The following is a 13,412-nucleotide window of genomic DNA, read 5'->3' as shown; positions in this document are numbered from 1 at the left end:
TTACAAAGTAAACCCATGTGATAAAAAATCCAACACCTACATAACACAACCCAAAGCTTATTTTCAATAAAACAAGCCCTCTAAGGGACTTATCTGCAGCACAAAATTTTAGTGTCTACACCATGTAGCTGATCTGGTTTAGTTGGGATAAGGCTGAATTGAGTTGAGTTGATTATCTACAGGCCATTGACTCCCTGTTGCTCAAGCTAAAAACTTTCTTTCTCTTGCTCATGACCATTTCTTTGTGGAGCACACTTTTAATTAGATTTTTTTTTGGGTAAAGACTTTTAATTAGATGGGATATATTGTTTTCTTATTAAGCCTAAATTTCATATTAGCACATGAATAAAAAAGTCAACTCTTAAGTTTATTAAAAAAAGAAAAGGTAGGCCATTTTATCTTTATATTTATAATATGGGAAAAAGAACAGCAACTGGTCGCGTGGTTTTTGCACTGAGACACAGGATTGTGTGAAATTACCACTTAGCCTTCAGTGAACTAGAAAATCCCATTCAATCAGATGCTCTTGGACGTGGCCCCACACTGGTGCAAGCGCTACACAACTGGACAACGATCTTTTGCCCTTGTAATATTGCTTGTAGTGGCATTATGTGTTTATACTGACAAACTTTTGCTTGTACCCCCACTTTTTGCAACAAAATATCTCACACAAAGCATCAGTTTTTGTAACTGGCTATTATCTGGTTCTTACCCTTGGCCAAAAGGTCGTAGCACTCAAGCGCTGCCATTATAAAGTAATGGTAGCAGTGCTCCATCAATCTGAGCCATTGAATTTCTATCATCTAATCTGGAACGTTCATTTTATTAAAGCACATTACCTGTTCTTTACCCACATAGCCAGTGAACTTTTCATCTCTTTCAAACACGATCCCCCAAATCTGATTCTATCTTCTTTTTCACACACGATCCCCCAAGTCCCTTTTCTTTCCTCAGATTCACCAAGCATTCATCTTCTTTTCCACACGCGATCCCCCAAATCCCTTACCCTTCCTTTGCTTCACCAATCTGAAAACCCTAATGGCATTAGATTTGCAGGAGATGTTGCCACTGTGAGTGCAAGGATCTGCAGTGCGATGAGCCACTCCTCTGCCGGAGTACCCATCAGAGAGACCCTGTTGTGAACCTCTCTCGTTCTGCAAGCGAGACCCTGCTCCAACCTCTCTCACCTTGCTGATCTATTCCGCGAACCAGAACCATTTTCTGCGAATCTCTCTCGTTCTGTCGATGAGACCCTGCTGCGAACCTCTCTTGCCCTGTGGTGAGATTCGTGAACTCAGTGAGGTTTTTTTTTTTTTTCTTATTTTTCCTATTCATACCTTGCATTTCATTATCTCTTTTGACATTCTTGTTAGAGATTGGTTGATTTATTCTTGTTAGAGATCTTCTGATTGTATTAGTTTTCTTATTCTTTTTCTATAATTTATTCAGTTGTTCTTGGAATTTGCTCATAAACCCTATTTTGTGGCTTCACAGTCATTCCTATTATTTGTTCTATGGTTCCATATTACCATCTTTGCATAAAGGATCTCCTTTTCATTCTTCATCTTTCTTGTTGGAGTTTTAATCCCCTGTTCGTTTGGGTTATGTAAAACTTCAATCCCCTAACGTTTCATTGTCTAGACAGTGAGATGTGGCATATGGTAAGTTGACCAGTTCTTTCAGATAAGATTAAGGAGATATGATCCTTAGAGATACAAAGAAGACATCCTCTTAAAAAACATGTTTAAACATTTAAATATGTCTCTTTTTTTCACCATCCAAAGTGTGTCATTGTAGAGAATTTTTCATCTTCTTTATGCACCATTTGATATGGGCTTGCCTTATCTTCCTAATTCCTTTGATAAAAACCCACTATGTTCTGTGAGTGGTTGCACTGGGACAATCTTTGTTGATTTATATGGACATTTTGATTGATGGTATTAGGTAAGTAGCCCATCTAAGATTGCAACTCTTGCTGCATCTAAGCAAACCGGACAAAACCCAACAGAAGGAAACAATATAGAAATAGAACACTTAAAAAATAAAAATTTGTACTTGTATTGGAAGGAACAGACCTCCAATTTGAGGAGCTGATGTTTGACCTATATGCCATAGTATTCATTTTTTTCGAATTTGGGATTCACTAGGAGCTGTTATTTACCCCTTGGAGCATCAAATCATAGTGTTCTTCTCACATATAATTGTTCCAAAGGGCTTACTCCTTGATTCATATCATGCTCTATTTGATGATTAAGCCCTTATTTATGCTTGATCTTTTAGCTGAAAATTCTCATTCTCACTCTCTCTCACCTTACCCATTCTATATGAATTTGTGTTATTGTTCCAGGGCTGAATTTGTTCGAACTGTTTTTTACTTTGTTAAGTAATCTTCTTATGTGCATGTATGTGTTTTTGTGGAGGTTTACAGAGTTCTTGTCAAATAGATGAAAATCTATATATACCCATGGAAGAAATTGTTGGGATAAGGCTTGTCTTGGGTTGTGTTTTGTTGAATGAATGAACTACTTATCAACTTAATGGGAATAATCATCTGCTCCTCTTTCAATGATTTGATTTGTTGGAATCTATTTTTACCAAAAAAAAAAAATTTGTTGAAATCTATTCTCATACTGTTATTTGAGGTTTCCCTTGTATATTTTAATCTACCTAACTCTTTGTATTTTACCCTTATTTATGCCTGATCTTTTGTTTTAATGAGTAGGTTGCAAACCAAATGACAGAAAGTTGAAGGCCAAATTGTGCATGTGGGCAAGGAACAATGCAACTTTATATGGCTAAGACAAAGAAGAACTTTAGTCGATGGTTTTACCACTGTCTTGCAAATGACCATCATCGTAATTGTTTCATTTGGGTTGATGAATATCAACCGGATGTTACTCGTGAGGGATTGGTAAGGCTTGCAAGTGGTGTTCATGAACCACAAACTTCACGTCAAGACACCAATGATTGAAAGAAGAATAGGAATATGAATTTGCATCCCAATACCTTTTATGTATTTTTTGGGTCCATTGCAGTCTGTGGCATTTCTCTTTGGTTTATCTTTTTGACATGTATCCTCGTATATATAGCAATGAAGTTGTAATTTGGCTACCTCCTACATAGAATTAAGGTGTATTATTGGATATCTTTTAAATGGATCATGTAAAATGCACATTTTGGTGTATCAATCTAACTTTATCCTTTTGGCATGTCTCCTTATTATATAATTTTTAATTATTAGTTGGATATCTATTGTTATCTGATGAATTTTTTCCCGGATTATTCCACGTCGAATATCTACTTATGTTGATGAGAAACCAATGTAGTGATTTTCGAATTTATTTACATCCAGGACATGTAACCAAGACCTGCATCCACTCGGGATTTATGATGAATTTTTTCCCGGATTATTCCACGCCGAATATCTTCTTATGTCGGTTGCTATACCCTATAGAGATATAAATAGATTGGATATGATCGGATCCGGATGTTCCATGTTCAAATATGGGTATCCCTAAACGGATACGAATGAGAAACCAACGTAGTAATTTTCAAATATTTTGATTTACATCCATGACTTGTGTAGCCAAGACCTGCCTCCTCCCGACATTTACGATTCTCTCAATCCATGTCTCTTAATGAATCGAAGCCTCATAATTCTCATTTCACCATGCCTTAGATTGGATACGAATCGGGTGTGATCGCCTCATAAATCTCATTTCATCATTCCTTAGAACTAGTTGAATCATCAAAAACCCAGAATATCGTGGCCAATAATTATTTTATTATTATCACTTTATTATATATTATTATCAGTTGAGTTTTTTTTCTTCGGATTATTCGTATTTTTTTCCCCGGATATCCTTAAATAGATAGGGATACCCCTAAATGATCACGGATGCGAATCTTCAAATATCTGCTTACGTCGGTTGCTATACCCTACAGAGATATAAACGGATCGGATATGATCGGATCCAGATATTCCACGACCGATATGGGTATCCCTAAACGGATACGGATGAGAAACCAATGTAGTGATTTTCGAATATTTTGATTTACATCCCTGATTTGTGTAACCAAGACTTGCCTCCACCTGACAAATACGATTTACTCTCAATCCATGTCTCTTAGTGGATCGAAGTCTCATAATTCTCATTTCACCATACGAATCGGATGTGATCGCCTCATAAATCTCATTTCATCGAACCTTAGAACTAGTTGAATCATCAAAAACCCTAAAGATCACGACCAACAATTAATTTTTTATTATCACTATATTATCTATTATTATCGGTTGAGTTTTTTTTTTTTTTTTTTCCTGGATTATTCATATTTTTTCCCCGGATATCCATAAATATATAGGGATATCCCTAAACGATCACGGATGCGAATCTTCGAATATCTGCTTACGACGGTTGCTATACCATATAGAGATATAAATGGATCGGATATGATCAGATCCGGATATTCCACGATCGAATATGGGTATCCCTAAACGGATATGGATGAGAAACCAATGTAGTGATTTTCGAATATTTTGATTTACATCCCTGATTTGTGTAACCAAGACCTACCTCCACCCGACAAATACGATTTACTCTCAATCCATGTCTCTTAGTGGATCGAAGTCTCATAATTCTCATTTCACCATTCCTTAGATTGGATACGAATTGGATGTGATTGCCTCATAAATCTCATTTCATCGAACCTTAGAACTAGTTGAGTCATCATAAACCCTAAAGATCGCGGCCAATAATTAATTTTTCATTATCACTATATTATCTATTATTATCGGTTGAGTTTTTTATTTTCGGATTATTCATATTTTTTCTCCGAATATCCTTAAATAGATAGGGATATCCCTAAACGATCACAGATGCGAATCTTCGAATATCTGCTTACGACGGTTGCTATACCCTATAGAGATATAAACGGATCGGATATGATCGAATCCGGATATTCCACTACCGAATATGGGTATCCCTAAATGGATACGGATGAGCAGGGTAAAAATGTAAATTTAAAAAAAAAAAAAGAATACAGGGGTAAACCTAATCGATCCCGACCTGCATGGATCGGTAGCTACTGAGACTGATACCGATTCCTGGCCTATCCCATATCGATGGATTAGTACGAACAAGGGTAAAAATATTTAAAAAATAATAATTTTTTTAAAAGAAAATAGGGTAACCTAAACAATGCAGACCGATCCGTGTCGATCGTGATCGGTTAGGTTTACCCCTGCTTTCTTTAAAAAAAAATTAGATTTTTTTTTTACATTTACCATTGTCTATATCGATCCACCGATACGGGATCAGCCAGGAACCGGTATCGATTTCCATCTCCACCAATATCGATCGGGATTGTATTTATCGAACTGCATCGGTTAGATTGCCTAATTCTTTGGGATGTAATTTTCTAAATACATGAATCTGATTTAAAAAAACCGTTTGGTTGAAAATGTGAATTACCTTCCAAAGATTTACAAAATCTAAAGATCCATCATTTTAGGGTAAAAAATGAAATCTTGAGATTTCACCTCATGAGGTGAAATCTATATTGAAACAAAAATTTTGAGATGGGGTATAAAAGGGCATGAATCTTGAGAATTAAAAAATAATGGGTAAAGTACACGTACCCCCCTATAATGCACCCAATATTTCTCGTACCCCCCTAAGCGGTTCAATATTCCACGTACCACCCTTCAATATTCCACGTACCACCCCTGCTTTACATCCCAAATGCCAGATAGGTCCAATCCATTAAATACCACCGTTAGATGCCAAAATTTTGATCATTTTCTCCTTTGCTCCATTTTCTTAAATCTGAAAAGACTTAATTACCCTCACTTATTTGTTGCTCTAAACTAATTGAAAATGATCATTTTACCCTTTGTTTTATTTTTATAAATGAAAAGACCTAATTGCCCTCATTTATGTATTATCCTAACCTGATTTGAAAAAGACTATTTTACCCCTAAATACTTGTTCCTAAAAACCCTAAAATGCCCTCATCTTCCCCAAATCATCATCTTCTTTTACATACCCACAACCACCGCCACTGCCACCGCCACCACTGCCACCCACCATTGGCTTTGGGTTCTAAGACAAATGAGAGAAACAGAGAGCAGCAGAGTGAGGGAGTAAAAGAAAAAAGGAGCACTGAGACGAGAAAGCTCGAAGCTTCCCTGAGCCGGGGTAGAAGACTCTCGTCCGACATCGTCTTCTTCTTCTCCACTTCTCCTTCTTTTATTTTGATTTCTTTTCTTACCATCTCCATCGCATTTCTGAGACCTACCAAATCCATTTGTTTTTCGTTTTCGCATCTTTAAACCCCAATCTCCAATACCCTATTCTCCCGTCTCCATCTAAAAACCCATCTCCGAGAGATGAAATCCCTCTTCTAATCTCCACCGAACCCACTTCTTTATCTTCAATTCCTATTTTCTAGTTTTTATTCCATATCAAACCCCACCCATCTCTTTTCTCTTTCCACTCAACCAAACCCAAATCCAACACCGGAAACCTTTTTTATTTTCTCTTTGATTACCCCAATTCCATAACCAGAACTCCATAGTCCCATCTTCTCCCTTCTCTCATATTCTTCACCCCTTTTGTATTTTAAGTATTAATATGCCTGTAATAATCCTCAGTCACTGTTACTTGAAATTTCTGCAATCGAACGTGGGTCTCCATTCATCTTCTCAGCACAGGTGTTCTTCGTCTCAGTGATCGGTTGTTGCCAGTGTCGGAACGAGGAGAAGCAGGCTTGCATGGTTCCAGATTTTATTCAAAAAAGGGTTCCCTTCAGTTCACGGCGGCAGCGGCGATTATCGATTGTCGATTGTCGATTGTCGAGTTGGGTGGCAGTGGTGGTGGTGGTGGGTATGTAAAAGAAGATGATGATTTGGGGAAGATGAGGGCATTTTGGGGTTTTTAGGAACAAGTATTTAGGGGTAAAATAGTCTTTTCAAATTAGGTTAGGGTAATACATAAATGAGGACAATTAGGTCTTTTCATTTATAAAAATAAAATAAAAGGTAAAATAGTCATTTTCAATTAGTTTAGGGCAACAAATAAGTAAGGGTAATTAAGTCTTTTCAGATTTAAGAAAATGGAGCAAAGGGTAAAATGGTCAAAATTTTGGCATCTAACGGTGGTATTTAACGGATTGGACCTATCTGGCATTTGGGGTGTAAAGCAAGGGTGGTACGTGGAATATTGAGCCGCTTAGGGGGTACGAGGAATATTGGGTGGATTATGGAGGGTAAGTGTACTTTACCCAAAAAAAACGGGGAACATCTGAAACCTGGAAGAGCTCTGTTCGAAGATCGTTTGCAGGTATTTCCTTCCTCTGTCTCGCTCTCAATCTCTCTATCTTTCTATGACTGTCTCTCTCTGCTCTCTCTGTCCGTCTCTCTATCTCTCTCTATCTCTCCTAAAATAGTTTTTCAAATATGTTCATTTTGCAGGATCTTCTTCCAGCAAGTAGCGTTTGCTCCCCAAGAAGAGAAGCAAGGCTCCAATCTCCATCATCTTCTACCGCCTGCTACCTTTGTTAACGAAGGGGAAAGCGATCTGCATCTCCATCGTCTTCCAAGCCTAACGTTACAATTTGCTAGGCATCTGTGCCTCCTTCAACTCATCTTCGACATTTGAGGTCTGCATCTCCTTCATCTCTTTCTTGTTATTCTGAAATAATCCATGCATAGAGCCTTAGTGACCTAGGGTTTAGAACCCCCTCTCTGATTCCTGCTTCTCTGTATCCCTTCCTTTCTTCTTCTTTTTAGTATTATTATTCTGAAATAGGGCATTCTTACGTTTAGTGACCAAGGGATTAAAACCCCCCTGTCAAGCAAATTATATCTTTTTTGCTTTTTCTTTCTCCTCGTTCTTGTTTGTTTCTCTTACAACTTGGCATTCCTTGCGTGTTGTGAAGCTTTCAGCCTTCACACCATGTAAATTTCTTCTCTTTGTGAGTCTGCTCTGACATGGGAATGCAGATTGTTCTTCAACCTTTTCAATCTATTTATATGTGTACTGCTGTCTACATAAATTAAATTGAAAAAATATGGACAAGTAAGAAAGTCTGTCATTAATTTCATGGTGTTGAAGGAACAGATGATGTGCACAAAATAACTTTACCCATTAGTTCATCTCTACTTGCTTTCCTTAAGAGAATGTGATCAAAGTAGCGAGAGCATGTCCTACATCAAACTTCATGCACGTTATCTCCATGTGTATATGCATAATCTCCTGCAATGGAGTAATAAGCCATGTTCTTCACCCCAATCCAGCTGCATTACTAGTTCTTTCTTCGATCTCTTGTCCTACAATCCTTTTTTTTTTTTTCGTCTTCAGGAAAAAAAAAACTGGGCAAAATTGGGAAAGAAATAGAAAAAAACAGGGGTTTTAGTTTGATAACAAGTTGAACAGTGTTTGATAAACTATCTTCAGGCCCTACCTCATTCTTTTGAAAAGATGAAATAGTTAGCTGTGAAGAGTAAATAGCAAGATTATCTCAATACAATTAAACCTTGTACCAACTAAATGGGATTTGCTATATATGGATTCCCATTTTGCTATTCAATTCTATTTGAAGTCCTATTTACTTCCAACCATATCTGAAAAGGGTCCATCTATTCTTTTCTTTTTACCTTTTTTTTGGGGGTGGGGGTGGGGGAGTGGTTGGTTTATGAGCTTGAGGCCGGTTCAGTTTCACAGATGAGAATGTTTCCATACGCTTGCAAGCCATCTAGATGGAATCCTGAACCTGAACCGAGTCCTAAGAGCTTCTAGAGGTCCATCTATTCTTTTTACATCATTGTCATAAAAAGTAAAAACCAGCTCTTTATCTTTTGCATTCTTCACTGAAACGATCTCTAGAAACAAAAGATAAGGGGAAAATTCTCTTCTCCATAATTTAGATGAAAATTTTCTGTAAAATTTACTTTGTTGCTACTTGTTTCATGCTAGTAAAATAAGATCCATTTAATGATGTAAATTTTTACCCTGGATTACATTTGTTTTTCACCATAAAACGATTCAATAAAAAAAAAATTACATGTGGAATTTACCTTTCTTTCTAGGAACTAGAAAAGTAAAATAGTTTTTTTACGGTAATTCCCATTTAGCTACACCACAGAAGAGCCTATACCTAGAGACCAATAGCTGAAAGTTGAAACTGTATTTATTAATTCCTCAAAATCCATCCATGCTAGGAAGGAATGATACTTACTAGTGAATATTACCCGGGTGGCCTTGTCTTTGTTCTTGTTGCTAGATGATGTTAATTGCATCCATTCTTATCTTTTCTTTACCTGCATATTGCTCTTATCAACCAACCAGTGGGTGCCAAGAAAGGGGGTGTTGAGAAGATCGCAAGTCCATTAAAGGCAATAGCTAACGCGATCAATGAAATGGTTAAGCAAGATACCGATGATGATATTGGCAAACGACTAGTTGCTTGCATTGATTCAATTCCAGGTATAGAGAACTCTAACAGAAATCTCTAATAAATATTAATCTTGTATTATTGTCTCACTACATCTATAAGTATTAATTATGTATTGTGCAATTCCAGGTATAGATTTCACCAAGAGATGTCGTGCGAAAAAATATTTTTTGGAAAACAGGTCCTTAGCCCCAATGTTATTGGAAGCAAAGGAGGAAGACATGGCAGATCTAATGGAATGTTATATGGCAGAGTAAGAAGAACCAATTGGTCATTTTATTTCTATAACCTTGAGATCTGAACATGTGTTTAAGTATTTAGGATGGTTTTATGGTATTTTGGATGTTAAATATATGAACTATGGGTTTCTTGTAGGTTGAACTTTGGATTGTGTTTTGATGAAAAGTGGTTGTTGTTTTGTTAAACTCTTTTGTCTCCCTTTAGTTAGTATGTGGAAGGAGAAAACAAAATGGATTGATGAATGAACTAGCTTACGGATTTATTTATATAATATGAAGACTAGATCCAAAAGACTTCTTGGATTGCCTTGAAGACATGGGCCATCTTTTTTGAGTGGTATAAAATAATATGAAACTTATTGCAAGCCAAGCTGTATTGGATGAGTGTGGAGCGTTACATTCAATTCTTATATCCACACTTAGTGTACTTGGCATCTGAATCCCATTTATATAATATATTGGACTAGATGATCACTCTTCGGGCAAGGCAGCATATCTGTTGCTGAGTATATGAGAAGTTTGATGAATTCTTGGTGCATTGTGATGTGAATGCACCACTGCAATGGCATTGGGCATTATGCCTATCAATGCCCAACCTGTAAACTTTAAACCAGAGCTGAAGAAAGTGAGGAAGAGTCAGAACATGTTGAGGATGAGTGGGTACACGTGACTGAAGAAGGGGCTAGTGATGAAGAAGCACAATAACCTGGAGAAGTGACACCCCAATTGAATATTGTACGGTGTATGTTCATAAAATCGAAGTCCGAGGATGACTAATGAACCAATGTCTTCCATACTTACACTAAGTGTGGATATAAGAATTGTAAGGTCATCATAGATAGCGGCATTTGTATGAATGTGGTCTCTCAGACCACCATTTCACGATTGGGCCTTAAGCTGGAGCCTCATCCACATCCATACAAAGTTGGTTGGGTAGATCAGACCATCATTCTAGTTAGTCAATGATGTTTAGTTCCATTAGAATTTGTTGAGTATAGGGACATCGTTTGGTGTGACATACTACTGATGGATGTGGCCTTGGTGAATAAAGACTTTATTAAAACCTAAATAAGTAAAAGACAAGGCAATACAACAAGCAAGAGCAAGAGCTCTAAACAAAATTTGTTAGCGAGAGAGAGACAGGTCCTAAAAGAGTTCTTTTTAATTTTTTTTTATTGTTTCAATTGTTTATTTATTTTAATGTTTTATTCAATCTCAGATGGATATTGTGGCTACATGTGAGAGTTGTGGTGAGCCATGTAATGTATTAAAATCAAATACCAAGTCTAATCCGGTAAGACATTTCTACAACTGCCCTAGACACAATTCCTTTTTTATGTGGGTTGACCACTTAAGGATGTGTGAGTGCGGCAAAGGGCAATGCAAGGTTCGAAGGTGCACTAGAGGACCTTCTGTCGGATGAGATTTTTGGTCTTGCCCACGTTCCATCCTAGTATGGCAACACATATTTTTCTTTCCTTAAATAATTCATTTATATCGACTATTTTACGAATTTATTTCACCAATTGTTTTTAACTTGTTTACAGGGGAAAAATGATGGTTGTGGATTCTTCAAATTTATAGATGAGGGCGAATCTTCCTCTTCAAACCAGCAACAAGGGAATAATGTCGAAGATCTACCAACCATCATACCAACACAACGTCCATCCACAGGCTATTTGGAGGGATACCTCACAGCAAAAATTAGAGATTCTGAACATCAAACAAGGTTATGTGTGCAGCATACAAAGACGTTGGAAGAGGTGCTTGCTGCAGTAAAAACACTTAATTTTAACAAGTCAATATTAGTGTGGGAGGAGGGAAAGAGATGTTGTAGGACCAAAATTTGTGGCTGCTTAACTTATATTGTATTCTGTACACCGAAACAATTATTATGGATTTTTGACCATATATATATCATTTTGTTATTATTATATGTATTTTAATTATGTCGATGTGTCTAATATCATGCTCCATTCAACTTATTTTGAACATCAACCACTGTATGGATTGATTTTTTTGTAAATTAAATTTCTAACAAATTGTGTCAAATTAATATTTTTGGTTAATAATGGCATATTCATAAATTTAGGTTATATTAGATTGAGTAGTAATTGAATATGATTAATTATTCAAGGGTACATTAATTGAGTACTGACATTATTTTTAATTATTGTTTAAAATGCCTTGTACTTTTAAATTTAAGATTTAGCAACTGATAAAATCAGGGTAACCAAACAGTTTTTCAGATAGCTTCAGGATGAATCCACCTGACAGACTTAGGGTAACCAAACAGTTTTTTAGGAAGAATCACGTCATAGAATCAGGGTACCCAAACAGTTTTTCAGAAAGATTCAAGTCACAGAATCAAGGTAGCCAAACAGTTTATTTTTCGAAAATACGAATCTACAGAATGTCTATTTAGAAATTCCTATTTAAAATCAATACATGCTCCCACAAATTTACGCAACCAAACGCGGTGCTATGTTCTTCAAAAAAATTACTTATTTTTTTAATATATTTTTACCCTTATCTATACTAACCCACCGATACAAGATCAACCAGGAATCGGTATTGGTCTCAGTCGATACCGATCTGAATCGATCTATCAGTTAGGTTTACCCTTTTTTTTGTTCAAAAATTAGATTTTTTTTACAATTTCACCCTTGTTCATACCAACCCACTGATACGGGATCTGCTAGGAATCGATATCGGTATTTGCTAAGGAATTAGAGAGAGAGAGAGATCATTGAGAACAAAAATTCATTTGGGGTTTGGTTGAAGGATGTTCTATAGTAGATACGGATATCCGATAGGGGATACGAATGTTCGATTAACTGTTTTGGGATTTGGCTAAAGGATGTTTAAATGACTTTGGTTCTCAAGTCTCAATTCACCTAGCTGTTCACAACTTCCAAAGTTTTAAGAGGCTGGTAACGTGGACTCTTTTGGGTTCTTGCACGATAAAGAGTGAAAAGGTGGACTTACAAGACACATGCCCCAAAGCTCTCAATACCTTTTAGAGGCTGAAAGGTGGAGTTGCAGCTGTACTCTCCCTAGCCCTTTTAGAGTCTTACACGAAAACGATGAAGATGAATAGCTAAGAGAAGTTGCAGGTGATCTTCTCACAGATTTCCCCAGCCCTTTTAGAGTCTTACACGAAAACGGTGAAGATGAATAGCTAAGAGGATTTACAGATTTGTTTTTTATTTTTTAGGAAAGAAATTTGCAGGTGATCTTCTCATAGATTTCGGTTCAACGAGAGAGAGAGAGAGAGAGAGAGAGAGAGAGAGAGAGAGAGAGATGTGTAATTGAGTGAGAGAGCGAGCAGTCCTTAAACTGATGTTGGTTGAACGAGAGAGAGAGAGAGAGATGTGGAATTCCACGGAGAGCAGGGAGTAATTGCGTGGGAACATCAACAGTGGGGATGGCTTTTCCCACCCTTTAAACCATTGTTGCTGCCTATACATAACATTGCAAGCCTCATTCACTTGTGCAGTAGTTTAAACTTCTTGGTGAGTAGTTGTCTTTAATGGAGTTCATCTGTCGATTTTCTTAGTTATCTCATCTATTTTTTTTTTAAAAACCAAATCAAGGTGTCGATTTCCTTAGTTATGCAGTTGTCTAGTTATCTCTTTAATGGCCTCTGCTTAAAGCTATCTCCTGAGTAGTTGTCTTTAATGGAGTTCAACTGTCGATTCCCTTAGTTATGGATGTGGG

The sequence above is a fragment of the Telopea speciosissima genome, chromosome 1, assembly GCF_018873765.1.
Source record: "Telopea speciosissima isolate NSW1024214 ecotype Mountain lineage chromosome 1, Tspe_v1, whole genome shotgun sequence".
Taxonomy (NCBI): domain Eukaryota; kingdom Viridiplantae; phylum Streptophyta; class Magnoliopsida; order Proteales; family Proteaceae; genus Telopea; species Telopea speciosissima.
This window is presented reverse-complemented; position numbering follows the sequence as displayed.